Raw genomic sequence first — 15689 nt, 5'->3', positions numbered from 1 at the left:
AGTGTAGGGCTTTGACAACAATACCATTTTTTCTGCTCTGCTCTTCTATAAAGGCTACCCGCTAGCACAGATGTCAATTCAACGTCTATTCCATGTTGGCTCAACGTAATTGAAATGACGTGGAAATAACGTTGATTCAACCAATGTGTGTGTGCCCAGTGGTTATGGAGAGGGAACAGAGGGAACAGAGCAGAATATGCGTCTGAGTGGGAGTGTATGAGGATTATTCTACATGTATTCGCGTGTGTGTATGTGCGCGTGTGTGCATGTGTGTGTGTGGAGGATTTGTGTGTGCATGTGTGTATTTGTGTGCGTCTGCATACTGTACGTGCCTGTGTAATGGAATTCAGGTAAGCTGTTGACAAGGAACCTCTGACTGCAATCCACATGACTCAGTGTATACAAATCAATCTACTGTATTGAATATAACTATACTGGTTTAATGAATTAATCACCTCATTGAGTCAATAATAAGTGAAGGGCAGAGATCATGAACCAATTCCCAACATCATATATAAGCATTACCTGCATCAACTGATGTGTGGGAGTAGCTAAATAAACACACAACACACTCACTAAATGGCTATCAAGTTATGATGTGCAGGACAGTATTTGACACAATAGTCCTTTCTCATTTTAAACAAGGCCACCACTCAGGGCTATAAGAAAGACTGCGACAGAGAAACAGCGTTTAGAGAGTTGAGTCTGAACAAAATAAAGGGCCCTTCACTTGCCCTATGAGAGAAAGAGAAAGTGAGCAGTTTAAAGTGCTGTCATCTTCTCACCTGAGGACCATTCATCAGCCAGCCAGTGGTGGAGCAGCAGGTTCAACAGTCCTGAATGAGAGCCACATACACACAGCTGCGGCCCAAAACACATACATAGGCATAGTCTGTTCATAGACATGACCATGGCCACAGCAACACAACTACACACACACACACACACACACACACACAGAAAATGTGGATTCTTTGGTGTGTTTTTTTTGGGTAGAGTTGCAAAGATCACTCTACATCACATATGTCAGAGTCAAGGCCCGCGGGCCACATCCGGCCCGCAAGAAGGTTTTTTACGGCCCCTGGGATGATCTTGATTTATTATTAGAACCGGCCCGCAGCAAGCCGGCAGCCCGCAGATCTTTTACACGCACCAATACTACATTTCCCACAATGCAAAGGTGACGCACCGAGCAGTAGGCTGCTTCATTTCAATATTTATTGGCACAGCAGTCGTCAGCATCACAGTAAAATTAACTTTCAGATACCCATCAAAAATGGCAAAACGGAAGGTGGATACTGAGAACCGGGGGTTTCAAACAAGGTGGGAGTCGGAGTATATGTTCACGAAGGTAGCTGGAAAACCTGTGTGTCTTCTGTGTGGAGAAAGTGTGGCGGTACTGAAAGAGTATAATCTGAGACGACATTATGAAACGAAACACGCGGACAAAAACAAGAATATGGACATGGAACAAAGGCTACAAAAGGCAGAGGAATTAAAACGAGGCCTCAAATCTCGACAGGCTCTGTTCAAAAAAGCCAAATCACAAGGCCAGGCTGCTGTCAAGGCCAGTTTTATTTTGGCAGAAGAGATCGCTAAATCAGCCCGGCCATTTACGGAGGGGGATTTCATCAAAAACTGCATGATTAAAGTTTGTGACGAAGTTTGCCCAGAAAAAAGGCAACTCTTTTTAAATGTGAGTCTGAGCAGAAACACCATTGCCGAGAGAGTAGACCAGTTGTCCATCAATCTAAAAGAGCAGCTTGTGAAAAAGGGAAAAGATTTTATTGCATATTCCTTGGCTGTGGATGAGAGCACCGACATTTCTGACATTGCCCAGTTGTCAATTTTCATCCGCGGAGTGGACTCCAACCTAAGCGTGACAGAGGAGTTTTTGGCTTTACGTCCTATGCATGGCACAACTACGGGGCATGATTTGTATGAAGAGGTGTCAAGATGTGTAAATGAGATGGAGCTGCCTTGGGAAAACTCGTGGGTTTGACAACCGACGGAGCACCTGCGATGTGTGGACACAGGAGCGGACTGGTGGCGAAGATACGGGAAAAGATGCAAGAGGAAAACGCGACAGGTGAGCTGACAGCTTATCATTGTATCATACACCAGGAAGCGTTGTGCGGTAAAGCCTTGAAAATGGAGCATGTAATGAGCATCATCACGCGCACAGTTAACTTTATCAGAGCCAAAGGTTTGAATCACCGCCAGTTCAAGGCATTTCTGACGGAGTTAGAAACGGAGCATGGTGATTTGCCTTATCACACAGAGGTGCGATGGCTAAGCCAGGGAAAGGTGCTTCAAAGATGCCAGCCTGTGAGGAGATTTGTCTGTTCTGGACAGCAAAGGGAAAGACACAACACAACTCCGAGACGAAATGTTTCTGTGTGAAATGGCTTTTCTGTGTGACATTACGAGTCATCTGAATGCAATAAACTTGCAGCTGCAGGGTCGGGATCGTGTCATCTCTGATATGTACAGTACAGTGAAGGCATTTAAAACCAAACTGACTCTGTGGGAGACGCAGATGCGGAAAGAAAATTTGAGCCACTTTCCCAGCTGCCAGACCATGAAAGAGAAGCTCTCTACCAGTGCGTTCCCGAGCACACAGTTGGCTGATAAAATAGGTATGCTTGCCGCTGACTTTCGACGCCGATTTGCTGACTTTGAAGCACAAAAAGCAGGTTGGAACTGCTCGGTAACCCATTTGCTGTTGACGTGGAAAGCTCACCACCAAACCTCCAAATGGAGTTGATTGACCTCCAATGCAATGATGCACTGAGGGCAAAATATGCGGCAGTGGGTGCTGCGGAGTTCGCCCGTTTCCCCCGGCACAATGCCCCAGCTGCGCATCCAGGCTGCTCAAACGTTGTCTATGTTTGGCAGCACATACCTGTGTGAACAACTGTTTTCTTTGATGAACCTGAACAAAACATCACACAGAAGTCGACTTACTGCTGAACACCTCCACTCAATTCTGAGGATTTCTTCAGCTCAGAGCCTTACCCCGAACATTGATGAACTTGTGGAAAAGATGGGACACCACCAAGTATCACCCTCAACCTCAAACAAGTGAACATTACTGTGCAATCACATATTTAGAGTTTTTACTCAGTTCAAGTTTAAAAGTTAAAATTTAATATTTGTTTTCACTGCATGTTACTTCTCCTTAAACAAAGTGTTGTTTTTGATTAATAGATTTTTGCACTTTATTTTTTTGTATTTCAATCCAATTATATTTTAAAAATATTTCAGTTGAGTGGATGATAGAAAATTGCTATTATTGTTTTTCTTTGAAGTAAATTTAGCCCACTTTTGCTAAAATAGAAAATATAGTCTACTGATGGTGCCTTGAATACCGGTTTCTTTCATTTAATGTTCATGTTATGGGGATATTTATATAAAGGAAATTTGTCTTTTGTGTCTGTTGAAAATTAAAGATTACTGACAGAGCCATAAGAAAATATTGCTTTATTTATCTGATCATATTGTAATATATTTGTTAGGTTTTCAGTAGGTTCAATTAGGTTCACTAGACTATATGCGTCATTTAAAAAATTTTCAATGAACATTCGAACAGTCCGGCCCTCGTCTTGTAGCTGATTTTTTTATTTGGCCCTCCGTCCATTTGACTTTGACACCCCTGCTCTACATCAACAGCCCTCAGAAAGTAGAAAGTAAGGGTGGAAGGGGAGAACAGGCAGCCAGCTTCTGAGCAAAGCAGCACGTACAACAGTTCTGAATGCCATTAAACACTACATACATACAGCTGCAGCTCAATACACAGCCACACACCTAGACACAAAGAGCCATGGAGTGGCTGGCCATCGAGTTTATCTAGATGAGCTGCATAGATCACTCTACATCAACAGCCCTCTGAATGAAAAGTTACAGTCTTTAAAGTATGTTCCCTGAGGATGGGGACAGTTTGTACCTCAGGCCTTAGCCAGAGCCCATTTAAACACACCATGCTGTCTGTCATGACATTGTTCACATAGGAGCCTGCTGTTTGTGCATAGACTAACTGAATGAGAACTTTTTCACGTGGCTTTTGTTGCTTCGCTGGGAATTTGCAGGTATTTTTCTCGATCTCGTTAGATTTGAAATTGGGCCATTTATTGGAGAAGCAGTTACTTGGAGATCTTGTTCCCTGGTTCTTGCTGCTGCTTTTTGTCAAATGATAGCGTTCCATTGTCGGCATAGATACGCTGCCCTGCAATTCATTCCACACCTCGCAACAATTGGCCACTGAATTCTAAAGGCAACAATAGGCAACGTTTTCTTGGCTTATTTTTTCCTTTCAAATTCATCTCTTTTGATCCCTCCTCAAGCCGACATTGTGTATGGGTTGATATCTGTCGTCTTTCTTCAGGTCTGTCTGTCTCTGCCAGCCAATAGATACCATGGAGAGGTCACAAGATCACATGACAAAGAGGCAGCACATGCCTGTAAATACATTGAATTGACAGGAAATCCAGTATTCATGACAAGTATGAGCCAAACAATGAGGTATTTTGCAAAGAATATCCTGATATGCAAATGATCCGGAATAGAGAATCCATCATTGCTAGACGCTTCTAGGCATTATACAAAACATGATATACATACCGTAGGCATTAGGCACAAGCCCGGGAAACTGTTTTCCGAGCCACTTCTATTGTGATCTCACTTTCCCAATGAATTGAGCGCTTTTCAAAACTGTAAAAACATTTCACAAAGCATCCCAAATCCCTGCAATAACACGGAACAAACCCCTGCAGATAATATTCAGAAACTGGCAGCGCCACTCCAAACACAATCACACCTCCATGCCAGGCAGAGGATGGTATGCCAATTCTGTGTTTGTTTGATGGGGTCGAACATCATTCCATCTTGAGAAAAAAGATGGATTCCCAGAGATGAGGAGAGTATTTATTCTGCTTGCTACAATCAGGGCTGGTTCTAGCATTTTGGGAGCCCTAAGCGAGATTTGCTTGAGTGGCTCACCAAGCTAGCGAATGTTTTTAGTGGCCACCCTCTTGACTGTGGAGAGAAACATGCAATCCTACACATTTTGCCATTTGGGCTTAGGAAAATGTTTTACAGCTAATTTCCTGGAAATGTTTATCAGACAGACCCACCTCTACAGTAACACATCTAGCCGACATACAATACCAGTCAAAAGTTTGGACACACCTACTCATTCAAGGGTTTTTCTTTATTTTTTTTTTACAATTTTCTACATTGAAGAATAATAGCGAAGACATCAAAACCAAAAAAGTGTTAAACAAATCAAAATATATTTTATATTTGAGATTCTTCAAAGTAGCCACCCATTGCCTTGATGACAGCTTTGCGCACTCTTGGCATTCTCTCAACCTGCTTCATGAGGTAGTCGCCTGGAATGCATTTCGATTAACAGGTGTGCCTTGTTAAAAGTTAATTTGTGGAATTTATTTCCTTCTTAATGCGTTTGAGCCCATCAGTTGTGATGTGACAAGGTAGGGGTGGTATCCAGAAGATAACCAAGTCCATTTTATGGCAAGGACAGCAAAAAATGTTTTTAAAGTGTTAAACAAATCAAAATATATTTTAGATTTTAGATTCTTTAAAGTAGCCACCATTTGCCTTGATGACAGCTTTGGACACGCTTGGCATTCTCTACCAGCTTCACCTGGAACGCTTTTCAGAGTTCCCACGTATGCTGAGCACTTGTTGGTTGCTTTTCCTTCACTCTGCGGTCCACCTCATCCCAAACCATCTCAATTGGGTAAGGTCGGGTGATTGTGGAGGCCAGGTCATCTGATGTAGCACTCCATCACTCTCCTTCTTGGTCAAATAGCCCTTACTCATGAGGGCCAGTTTTATCATAGCGCTCAATGGTTTTTGCGACTGCACTTGAAATTTTCCGTATTGACTGACCTTCATGTCTTAAAGTAATGATGGACTGTCATTTCTCTTTGCTTATTTGAGCTGTTCTTGCCATAATATGGACTTGATATTTTACCAAATAGGGCTATCTTCTGTATACCACCCCTACCTTGTCACAACACAACTGATTGGCTCAAACGCATTAAGAAGATTCCACAAATTAACTTTTAACAAGGCACACCTGTTATGGTATGTTATGTTATGGTATAGTATCTGTACACAATGTACTCATTAAATACAGTCTTTGAATGGGAAAAACAGTGCTTGAATGTTCACTATGCTATGACTGTGTGTATGCATGTGTGCGTGCGTGTGCGTATGTATGTCTGCGTGCACATTGGAGGAAAAAATATTGAGCGAGACAGACTCAGGGGGAAAAATGAAATACAAATTAAACTTCATATTCATCATCTCCAGCACCACCCCAAAATCAACACGTGAAAATGGTGTGTTTCTATGTTTTGTAGTAAAGAAAATAGAGGAAGATACGTGTTTCCAATTACATTATCAACCAGTTAGTAGACAAGCAGTAGGCAATTAGAAGGCAATGCCTACTCATAATTGGTTAAAATCACATGATGCACACCGATGCTGTCATTGGAAACACGTATCTTCCTCTATTTTTTTAACTACAAAACAGAAATGCACCATTTTCACATATGTTGATTTTGGGGTGGTGCTGGAGATGATGAACATGTAGTTGCATGTATTTATTTTCAATAACCCTTGAGCTGCTTTCACCCCGTCTTGAAATTAGGAAAACCATTGCAAACTACACGGCAGGATCCATTATATAATTCTGACTTTCAAATAAAGAGTTGAACGGAGAAGTGAAAGAGTGAGAAGTGCAGGGTGTAGTGGACACTCACGCAGCCCCAGCTCGGCGGACCCACGAGCTACAACAGGTCATTCATAAACCCTTTTCATTTCCATATCTACCAGGAAGTGTTTGCTTCTTGGGCTTCAGGAATGTGAAAAAGTGCCTCAGGCCTTGAAAAAGAAATCATTCAAATGGTTGAAAGGGGATATCGGTGAACAAATGTATTCTATCTCAAGGCCATCAGACTGTTAAACAGCCACCACTAACATTGAGTGGCTGCTGCCAACACACTGACTCAACTCCAGCCACTTTAATAATGGGAATTGATGTAAAATATATCACTAGCCACTTTAAACAATCCTGCTTAATATAATGTTTACATACCCTACATTATTCATCTCATATGTATATGTATATACTGTACTCTATATCATCTACTGTATCTTTATGTAATACATGTATCACTAGCCACTTTAAACTATGCCACTTTGTTTACATACTCATCTCATATGTATATACTGTACTCGATACCATCTACTGCATCTTGCCTATGCCGCTCTGTACCATCACTCATTCATATATCTTTATGTACATATTCTTTATCCCTTTACACTTGTGTCTATAAGGTAGTAGTTTTGGAATTGTTAGTTAGATTACTCGTTGGTTATTAATGCATTGTCGGAACTAGAAGCACAAGCATTTCGCTACACTCGCATTAACATCTGCTAACCATGTGTATGTGACAAATACATTTGATTTGATTTGATATTTATATATTTGAAATTTTGCTGGATGAAATCTCTTGCGATGCACAATCTTGTTTTTTCAAGTGTAAATTGATTATTTTAATTTGAACTATACTTAGTAACAATAATAATTTGGCAACTATTGTTTAATAATAATAACAATGAAATCTTAAAAATAATAATTTACATTAACAGCATAAAAACATTGTGTACAACTACGAATAGGCCTAAAACGAATTAAAACTACTGCTGCAACGACTAATATGACTAATAAAATGAAGTACCTATAATATATACATACGATATATACACATACATGCAGACAAAACCCGCTGAGTTCAACAAAAATAGTGACTGAATATATCCTCAAGCCAACTCATTTTTCCTCATTGTTGGGCTATTTAATGTGTTGTTGTTATAAATAGCAGCTGAATAGCAGCCACAGTAAATACAGTATCTCGATGGTACACTGCATCATGAAACCATCATGCATCCCTAGTAAGCTAGTGTTTTGAGGGTGGACTGACTGTATCATCTGGAATTAATAGACACGGTTTTACACACAACAACGTTATATTCAAGCTGGGAGAGAGCGTGAGGACAACTCTTGTCATGCAGGTTCAGGTAGCCGATACAGGACAGTTGTATGTATTCAAATCAATTGGTATCTGATTACTCTCACCATGTGGCCTTACTCCAGAGAAGGTGCATTCTCAGCTTCCCCCTCTCCTCGCTGACCAGCAAAATGATGTTGACAAACATGCTGCACAATAGTCCAAGAGGGGCAGAGAGAGCAACAGTCGTGTCAACACAGGCTGTGTCCATCTTCTCTCCACTTTCTCCAACTGCATACTGTAGATCCCAAGATAGATCCCAAGACAGAGAGTTTACAGATTGATTTTCACAGAGCTGGAGTTGGCGTAGCACTCGGTGCATTAAATAAAGACATCTCACCTCCAGTATGGGGTTCTAACGTAGGTGTCCAGCCTAGATACATGATGATGTTCAACCTGCACATTTTTTTTCTTTCAGATTATTTCCAAACGCTGTCTTGGGGGAAGTACTTTCATTTATTTTCTTCAAGTCCAAGGGGAAATCTCAGGGAGAATGTTTTATTTTACAATTTTTCCTGGCGAAGCGGTTAAACTGCTGAATGATCAGAGATCCTGTCTCTGTTATCTACTAAAGCACATCATATGACTACACAACCAAGCAATCAAGCCCTGTTTCGTCCAACTAAGAGCAAAATAGTCTTAGTTTACCACAAATCCTGTCATGATTGTCAGTTAGGTTATGAGACCTGGAATGAGAAGTAGTCTCAGAGTATGAATTTAGGGCATGACTTTCGGTGGGTCTCTGCATTTTCTTATATTCTAGTAATAAAAGAAGTCATTTAAACAGTAAAAATTAATTACCCTTTAATGTGACATGAACACAACCAGTCATGATATTTTATCTGACTGTCAAACAAATCACTTCAAAAAGTAGGCATGTTCGTAATGATTCCAACATCCAAACTACATGTGTAGCTATTTGGATGGAAATAGACATCTGTTACAAAACACCAAAAATGTTCCTAATGACATTCAGCGATTGCCATTAACTAGGCCTACATTAATTGCAGAGGAGAAGAGAAGAATGTGCCTATGATTTATGTTTAATACAGTGCCTTTGGAAAGTATTCAGACCTCTTCCCTTTTTCTACATTTTGTTACTTTTCATTCTTTTCTAAAAATGATTAAATGGTTTTTTTCCCTCATCAATGTCTCTGAAAGAAAGACGGATATCATGTTGTGGCCTTTAAAGAGTTTTAAGTTTGCTTTGGCAGCGACTACAGCATCGAGTCTTCTTAGGTATGACACTACAAGCTTGGCACACCTGTATTTGGGGAGTTTTTCCCATTCTTCTCTGCAGATCCTCTCAAGCTGTATCTGGTTGGATGAAGACATTTGGCAGCACAGCTATTTTCAGGTCTCTCCAGAGATGTTCAATTGGGTTCAAGTCCAGGCTCTGGTTGGGCCACTCAAGGACATTCAGAGACTTGTCCCGAAGCCACACCTGCCTTGTCTTGGCTGTGTGCTTAGGGTCGTTGTCCTGTTGGAAGGTGAACCTTTGCCCCAGTCTGAGGTCCTGAGCGCTCTGGAGCAGGTTTTCATCAAGGATCTCTCCCATCTCCACAGAGGAAATCTAGAGCTCTGTCAAAGTGACCATCGGGTTCTTGGTCACCTCCCTGACCAAGGCCCTTCTCCTCATGTTGCTCAGTTTGGCCAGGCGGGCCAGCTCTAAGAAGAGCCTTGGTGCTTCCAAACTTCTTCCATTTAAGAATGATGGAGGCCACTGTGTTTTTGGGGACCTTCAATGCTGCAGAAATGTGCATCGACACAATCCTGTCTTGAAGCTCTACGGACAATTCCTTTGATCTCATGGCTTGGTTTTGGCTCTGACGAGCACAGTCAACTGTGGGACCTTATATAGACAGGTGTGCTTTTCCAAATTATGTCTAATCAATTGAATTTACCACAGGTGGACTCCAATCAAGTTGTAGAAACAGCTCAATGATGATCAATGGAAACAGGATGTGCTTGAGCTCAATTTTGAGTCTCATAGCAAAGGGTCTAAATACTTATGCAAATAAGGTATTTCTGTTTTAAATTGTAATAGTTTTGCTAAAATTTCAAAGAAACTGTTTTCATTTTGTCATTATGGCGTATTGTATGTAGATTGCTGAGGAATATTTTTAATTTAATCCATTTTAGAATAAGGCTGTAACATAACAAAATGTGGAAAAGGTGTCAAGGTGTCTGAATAGTTTCTGAAGGAACTGTATATATGGTAAAGTAATGGTACATAAACAACTCTAAGGGGGGCCCTACAAAATCTGTTCTTCTTTTCCAAATTAATGTTCTCGGCTAAAAATGTTCCTGGTTTTAGATGATTTATTTTACTCTTAAAATAAAACTAAATCATAGAGAAACAACTCAATTGGATGCTCTGAGTTCATGTCAATGCTTAAATCACATCAGAAGACAACAAACACGCGCACCACACAACAGACAGGGGCAATATTGCTGGGAATGAATTGACACGTGTTGTCTTGGGTTTGTCTTTTTAAGCATATAGTGGAGAACCCGGAGGGAGATGACAATGTTGCGTTGATTAGATAGTAGCTGGGCGCTTGCGGTGTCTGATAGTTATGAGATTTGTTCCTGAAGGTTTACGGTAGAAAGTGAAAATGTACTACTAATAGGTGTGCTGCTAGCTACTGGTAGCTTGTGATTGACCTGTCGGAGGCCCCTGGTTTAAACCATGACAGAGAGGTGGGGGTGTTTGTTCCATTGATAGATTGCATTTACAAAACAAATCGGAGATTGGTTAAATTAGCATTATTTAGAGACCCCCCAAAGTTGGACTTTTGTTGCATTTAGGGGAGCTAACGTCTCATTCAGGGGAGCTGAGTCCCACCTGGCTCCCCCGTAATTCGCACCATGAGTTGTCTATGTCCAACACCTTCTCAGAGCCTAGCTGTGAATCTAATGTGTGTCGCGCTGTGTGCATTAGCTATGCATTAGCTGTGCCAGCCAGGCATCATCAAGGTAGGCTGCGTCCACAGCATTACGTTCTAGACCAAGCTCAGGCTCCAGCAGCACCATGAGACACAGAGCCAGAGCAGATGGGCATCAACACCAAGCAGCCAAGGCCTTAATGGAGTCACAGCTGTTGGAAGACAAAGTGAATCTTCCTCCATATGCACTGCTTTGGGCTCTTTGTTTGCTGCCTGTTTGATACAGTCTGCGGTTCTGACTCAATCCACTGATGCCTCGCCTGCCTGCCTGCCTGCCTGCCTATCCTCAGGTCCATACATCTGTTACAGACACATGAAAGACCACAGGAATAAAGACCACAGCTATAGTCACAGCTAGCTAGCTACAGCTTCTGATGCCTCCCAAGGGAGAGGAGATCTGTTGTTTGTTAGAGTTAACCAGGTGGTAGGTACCATGCCAAACTCATAGTTTGCCTCCATTCCATTAAATTGCATTGGATTTGCCACAGTTATACAGTCCAAAATTCTGACTGACAAAGTAGACCATACTTTATACCATACTGTTGCAAATCTGATTCAGCTATAGCCCTAGCTTATTCCAAACAAAACAACATCAATCTGTTCCCAATAAGTGCTCATCTATGTTTGCGGTTAGACAGGCAGCGCAATTCTGATCTTTCTTTCACTAATTGATATTTTGACCAAACAGATCAGCTCTGAAAAACATAAATTGTGAAAAGATGTGATAAGGTCAAAAGACCAATTAGTGAGGAAAAGGGAATTGGTCTTTTGACGAAACGCTCCAAGTCACACTCTGTACCTTTAAGAAACTCATCTCTAACGTTACATTTAAACTGTGGGGTTTGGTTTAATAGCTATTTGTTATGATGCTAAATTAGCTAAACCACATGCTCCAACATTCAATCCCAACCCAACACGTTTCCACTCCTGCTCTAATCAGGGTGCTATCATCTTTTTTACATTTTATTTGACTAGTCAAGTCAGTTAAGAACAAATTCTTATTTACAATAACAGCCTATCGGGGAGCTGTGGGTTAACCGCCTAGTTCAGGGGAAGAACAAAATATGTTTAGCTCGGGGATTCGATCCAGCAACCTTTTAAATAGTGGCCCAACGCTCTAACCACTAGGCTACCTACCGCCCATTTACGTCACATACGGACTCAGATCTTTTAGACTTGTTCAGTTAAAAGAACAAAGACCGGCGAACGATAAACTGAAAACTGAAAATACTCATGATTCTACCAGCCTCTCGTTTAATAATGCCACTTTAATAATGTTTACATATCACGCATTACTCATCTCATATGTATATAATTTATTCTATACTATCTTTTGAAACTTAGCCTATGCCGCTCTGACATTGCTCATCCATGTTCTTATTCCATTCCTTACTTAGATTTGTGCGTTTGTTGTGGAATTGTTAGATAATACTTGTTAGATATTGCTGCACCGTCGGAACTAGAACCACAAGCATTTCGCTACACTAACAATAGCATCTGCTAACCATGTGTATGTGACCAACACAATTTGATTTGATATGTCGTTCACCATGAGGGGCTTATTGGAGCTATTATGGCTGCATCCGTATTACATTGTGAACGACTCTTGGTGGAATGCATTGATTGACTGCCGTGAGGGTGATAAGCACAATATTGTTTGCGAATTGCAGAACTCCAAACGATTCGTCGATTTGTCTCAAGTTCGAGTTTGTTTAGCAGAGGCTGTGTATGTTTTGGTTCTACAAAGCTGTGTCCATCATAATGTTCAATAATCAACTCATTTAATTAATTATTGCACCAATAAATTATCATCAACCAATGATCAGTTCTTTAACATGTCTTTTTCTTCTCTATGCTGCCTGCAGCTTGATCTATTTTGCCTGCACGCATACAGTACATGACAGACAGTTCTCGGTAGGAGCACGTCTCCGGAGTAAAGGGTGGAGCGCATATTAATCCTGCTGTAGAAATTCATTGCTGCCAGCAAGTCAAACGAACAACTAAAATGAACGAGTCACTCAGAAAAACAAATTATGACTCTCGAGTCAGTAAAAAGAGTCGTTCAAAAATAACGAATCGTTCGCGAACTGCACATCACTACACTCTACTCTGCACTTCACTGTCAGCCGCAACTGCGGTACAATATTGGCAACACACACTCTACATTTTTAACAACCACTCCAGGAATGGGAATCACACATACACACACTGTAGACACATGAGCCCCATCCCGTATCTCGTCGCTATGTACATTTTCCCCACACATTTTACTTTCTCATGTCTTACAGCTAGCCAAAATCACAACATTTTTTCCAAAGTCTCTCAGAATATGACACTGTCTTATGATCACTATTTTCTGAAACCATGCATGCAAGAAGAGCTGTAGGAGACAAGTGCTGATTCATAGGGTGTAGAGAGTGTAACAGGAGAGGGGAATATGAAGGGAGGGAATAGAGAAGGAGTGTGCATGTTATCTATCTAATAAAGAGCAGTAATGCCTGGGCATCCCAGGAGACAGACAGGCACGGCTGCTGAGGCAAGATCCTGAGGACGGGATGTAAACAAAGATTGAAGGAGGGAGAGAAAGGGGGAGAGGAGAGAATGGAAGAATGACGACCTAGGAGTTAAGCCCAGCCGTCCTTCGGAGAGAGAGAGAGAGAGAGAGAGAGAGAGAGAAAAGTTTGAGCTGTTCAATTCACAGTAATGGCGAAGGTGCATCAAGATGGAGGAAGTCAGATATGACGTCAGCATTTGAGAACTATCCACAGACTGTGAGAACTATCCACAGACTGTGAGAACGATCCACAGACTGTGAGAACGATCCACAGACTGTGAGAACTATCCACAGACTGTGAGAACGATCCACAGACTGTGAGAACGATCCACAGACTGTGAGAACGATCCACAGACTGAGAACTATCCACAGACTGTGAGAACGATCCACAGACTGAGAACTATCCACAGACTGTGAGAACTATCCACAGACTGTGAGAACTATCCACAGACTGTGAGAACGATCCACAGACTGTGAGAACGATCCACAGACTGTGAGAACTATCCACAGACTGTGAGAACTATCCACAGACTGTGAGAACGATCCACAGACTGTGAGAACGATCCACAGACTGTGAGAACGATCCACAGACTGTGAGAACGATCCACAGACTGAGAACTATCCACAGACTGTGAGAACTATCCACAGACTGAGAACTATCCACAGACTGTGAGAAGGATCCACAGACTGTGAGAACGATCCACAGACTGTGAGAACTATCCACAGACTGTGAGAACTATCCACTGACTTTTTCAACTACGGCACGACATGGTTCAATGTGCCTATAAATCAGCACAATCTACTTTTCATTTTTTTCTAATCGCCGCTGTCTATAATTGGGATCATGTATACTGTGCTAATGCCAATACAAACAAAAGAGTAACAGAGAGCATTGTACAATACTTAGTGAACTTAAGCAAATGAGGCGTTTGTGGTAAGTAAATGGGGACCGCCATCTTTATGCACCTTCACCATTGAATCGCTCTCCACCGCTGAAACCTTTGTTTACCGAGCGGCAGCCACCACAGCCCACCTGCTGCATGGAGAGGCACTCTGGGAAATCGGGAAGGGAGAACTCATTAAAACTACCGTTGAGCATTTAGACAGGGAGGTGTGGAGGACTGAAGGAGACAGATATCACTCAACTTCAGTCTACTTCAAAATAGAAACAGACACAAACCCAGCTATAGTGTGTTAATCTGCGTACACACACCCAAGGCCCAAGTGACTACTGCCTATACACAATTTGCACATCAAATCCATTCCAAAGTTTGTCTTCCAGTGTTTTAAGTGTTATCTAACTCTCTGCAGCAGTCCAATCTCAGGTGTCTCTATGGGTTTTAAAACTGATAATAGTGACGTTCACGTGTGGCTAAGCTGCTTTATTCTCATTGTTTCTTTGTTTTTGTCTCGGTGCCAGACTGATGTACTGTAATGAAATCATGAATTACAAGTGAGCAAGCCACGTCACTTACCGTGGTTTCCTTGGTGTAAAGAGATGCAGCTACACTGTAAGTACACATGTAATGACAGAACTTTGTGGTCAAGAAGCTGTCTGAGACATTAACACAATGGAGAGAAACAAGTCAGACTATCCTCAAACAAGTCAGACTATCCTCAAACAAGTCAGACTATCCTCAAACAAGTCGCCTCAGTGTTAATTAAATAATAGTCATTTTCCTATGAATATTCATGGCATGGATGACAGCCAGGTATGACAGAGTAGGCAGCAGAGGTGTGTAGCAGAGTGTAACATCATACTAGTGGGGACAGGGCTGGTGACAGAGAGTGTGTGTGTAGAGGTGGTTTAGGACTGAACGTCAGACAGATGGCCTGGGCACACCCTCACAGCCACAGCTGAGGGTGGCATGGGGTGGAATGGCTAGCAGCAACACCACGGCTCGCCTCTAGATCTGCCCAAAGCATTTCACCATGGCAACGGCACGGCGCCAAGCGCCTGTGGTACCAGGCTGGGCTGACCCGTCCATCAGAGCAGCAGGACCCAATCTGTCCATTCATCTCCCCAGCAGCATTCAGCCAGCCTGGCCAGGCCCTGTTGGACACACACTGACCAGACCAGACCAA

At 41.9% G+C, this 15689-nt stretch overlaps 1 protein-coding gene and 1 pseudogene across 1 annotated transcript in view; one reads left to right on the top strand and one right to left on the bottom strand.

Annotated features, from left to right (window-relative positions):
* The window catches only part of cdh13 (cadherin 13, H-cadherin (heart)), a 554022-nt gene that overhangs the window by 462290 nt on the left and 76043 nt on the right, over positions 1-15689 (bottom strand). The gene's annotated exons all lie outside the window — the stretch shown is intronic.
* On the top strand, positions 1018-3651 carry LOC135573275 (general transcription factor II-I repeat domain-containing protein 2-like; annotated as a pseudogene).

Source organism: Oncorhynchus nerka, linkage group LG9a (genome assembly GCF_034236695.1).
Source record: "Oncorhynchus nerka isolate Pitt River linkage group LG9a, Oner_Uvic_2.0, whole genome shotgun sequence".
NCBI classification, from domain to species: domain Eukaryota; kingdom Metazoa; phylum Chordata; class Actinopteri; order Salmoniformes; family Salmonidae; genus Oncorhynchus; species Oncorhynchus nerka.
This window is presented reverse-complemented; position numbering and strand designations above follow the sequence as displayed.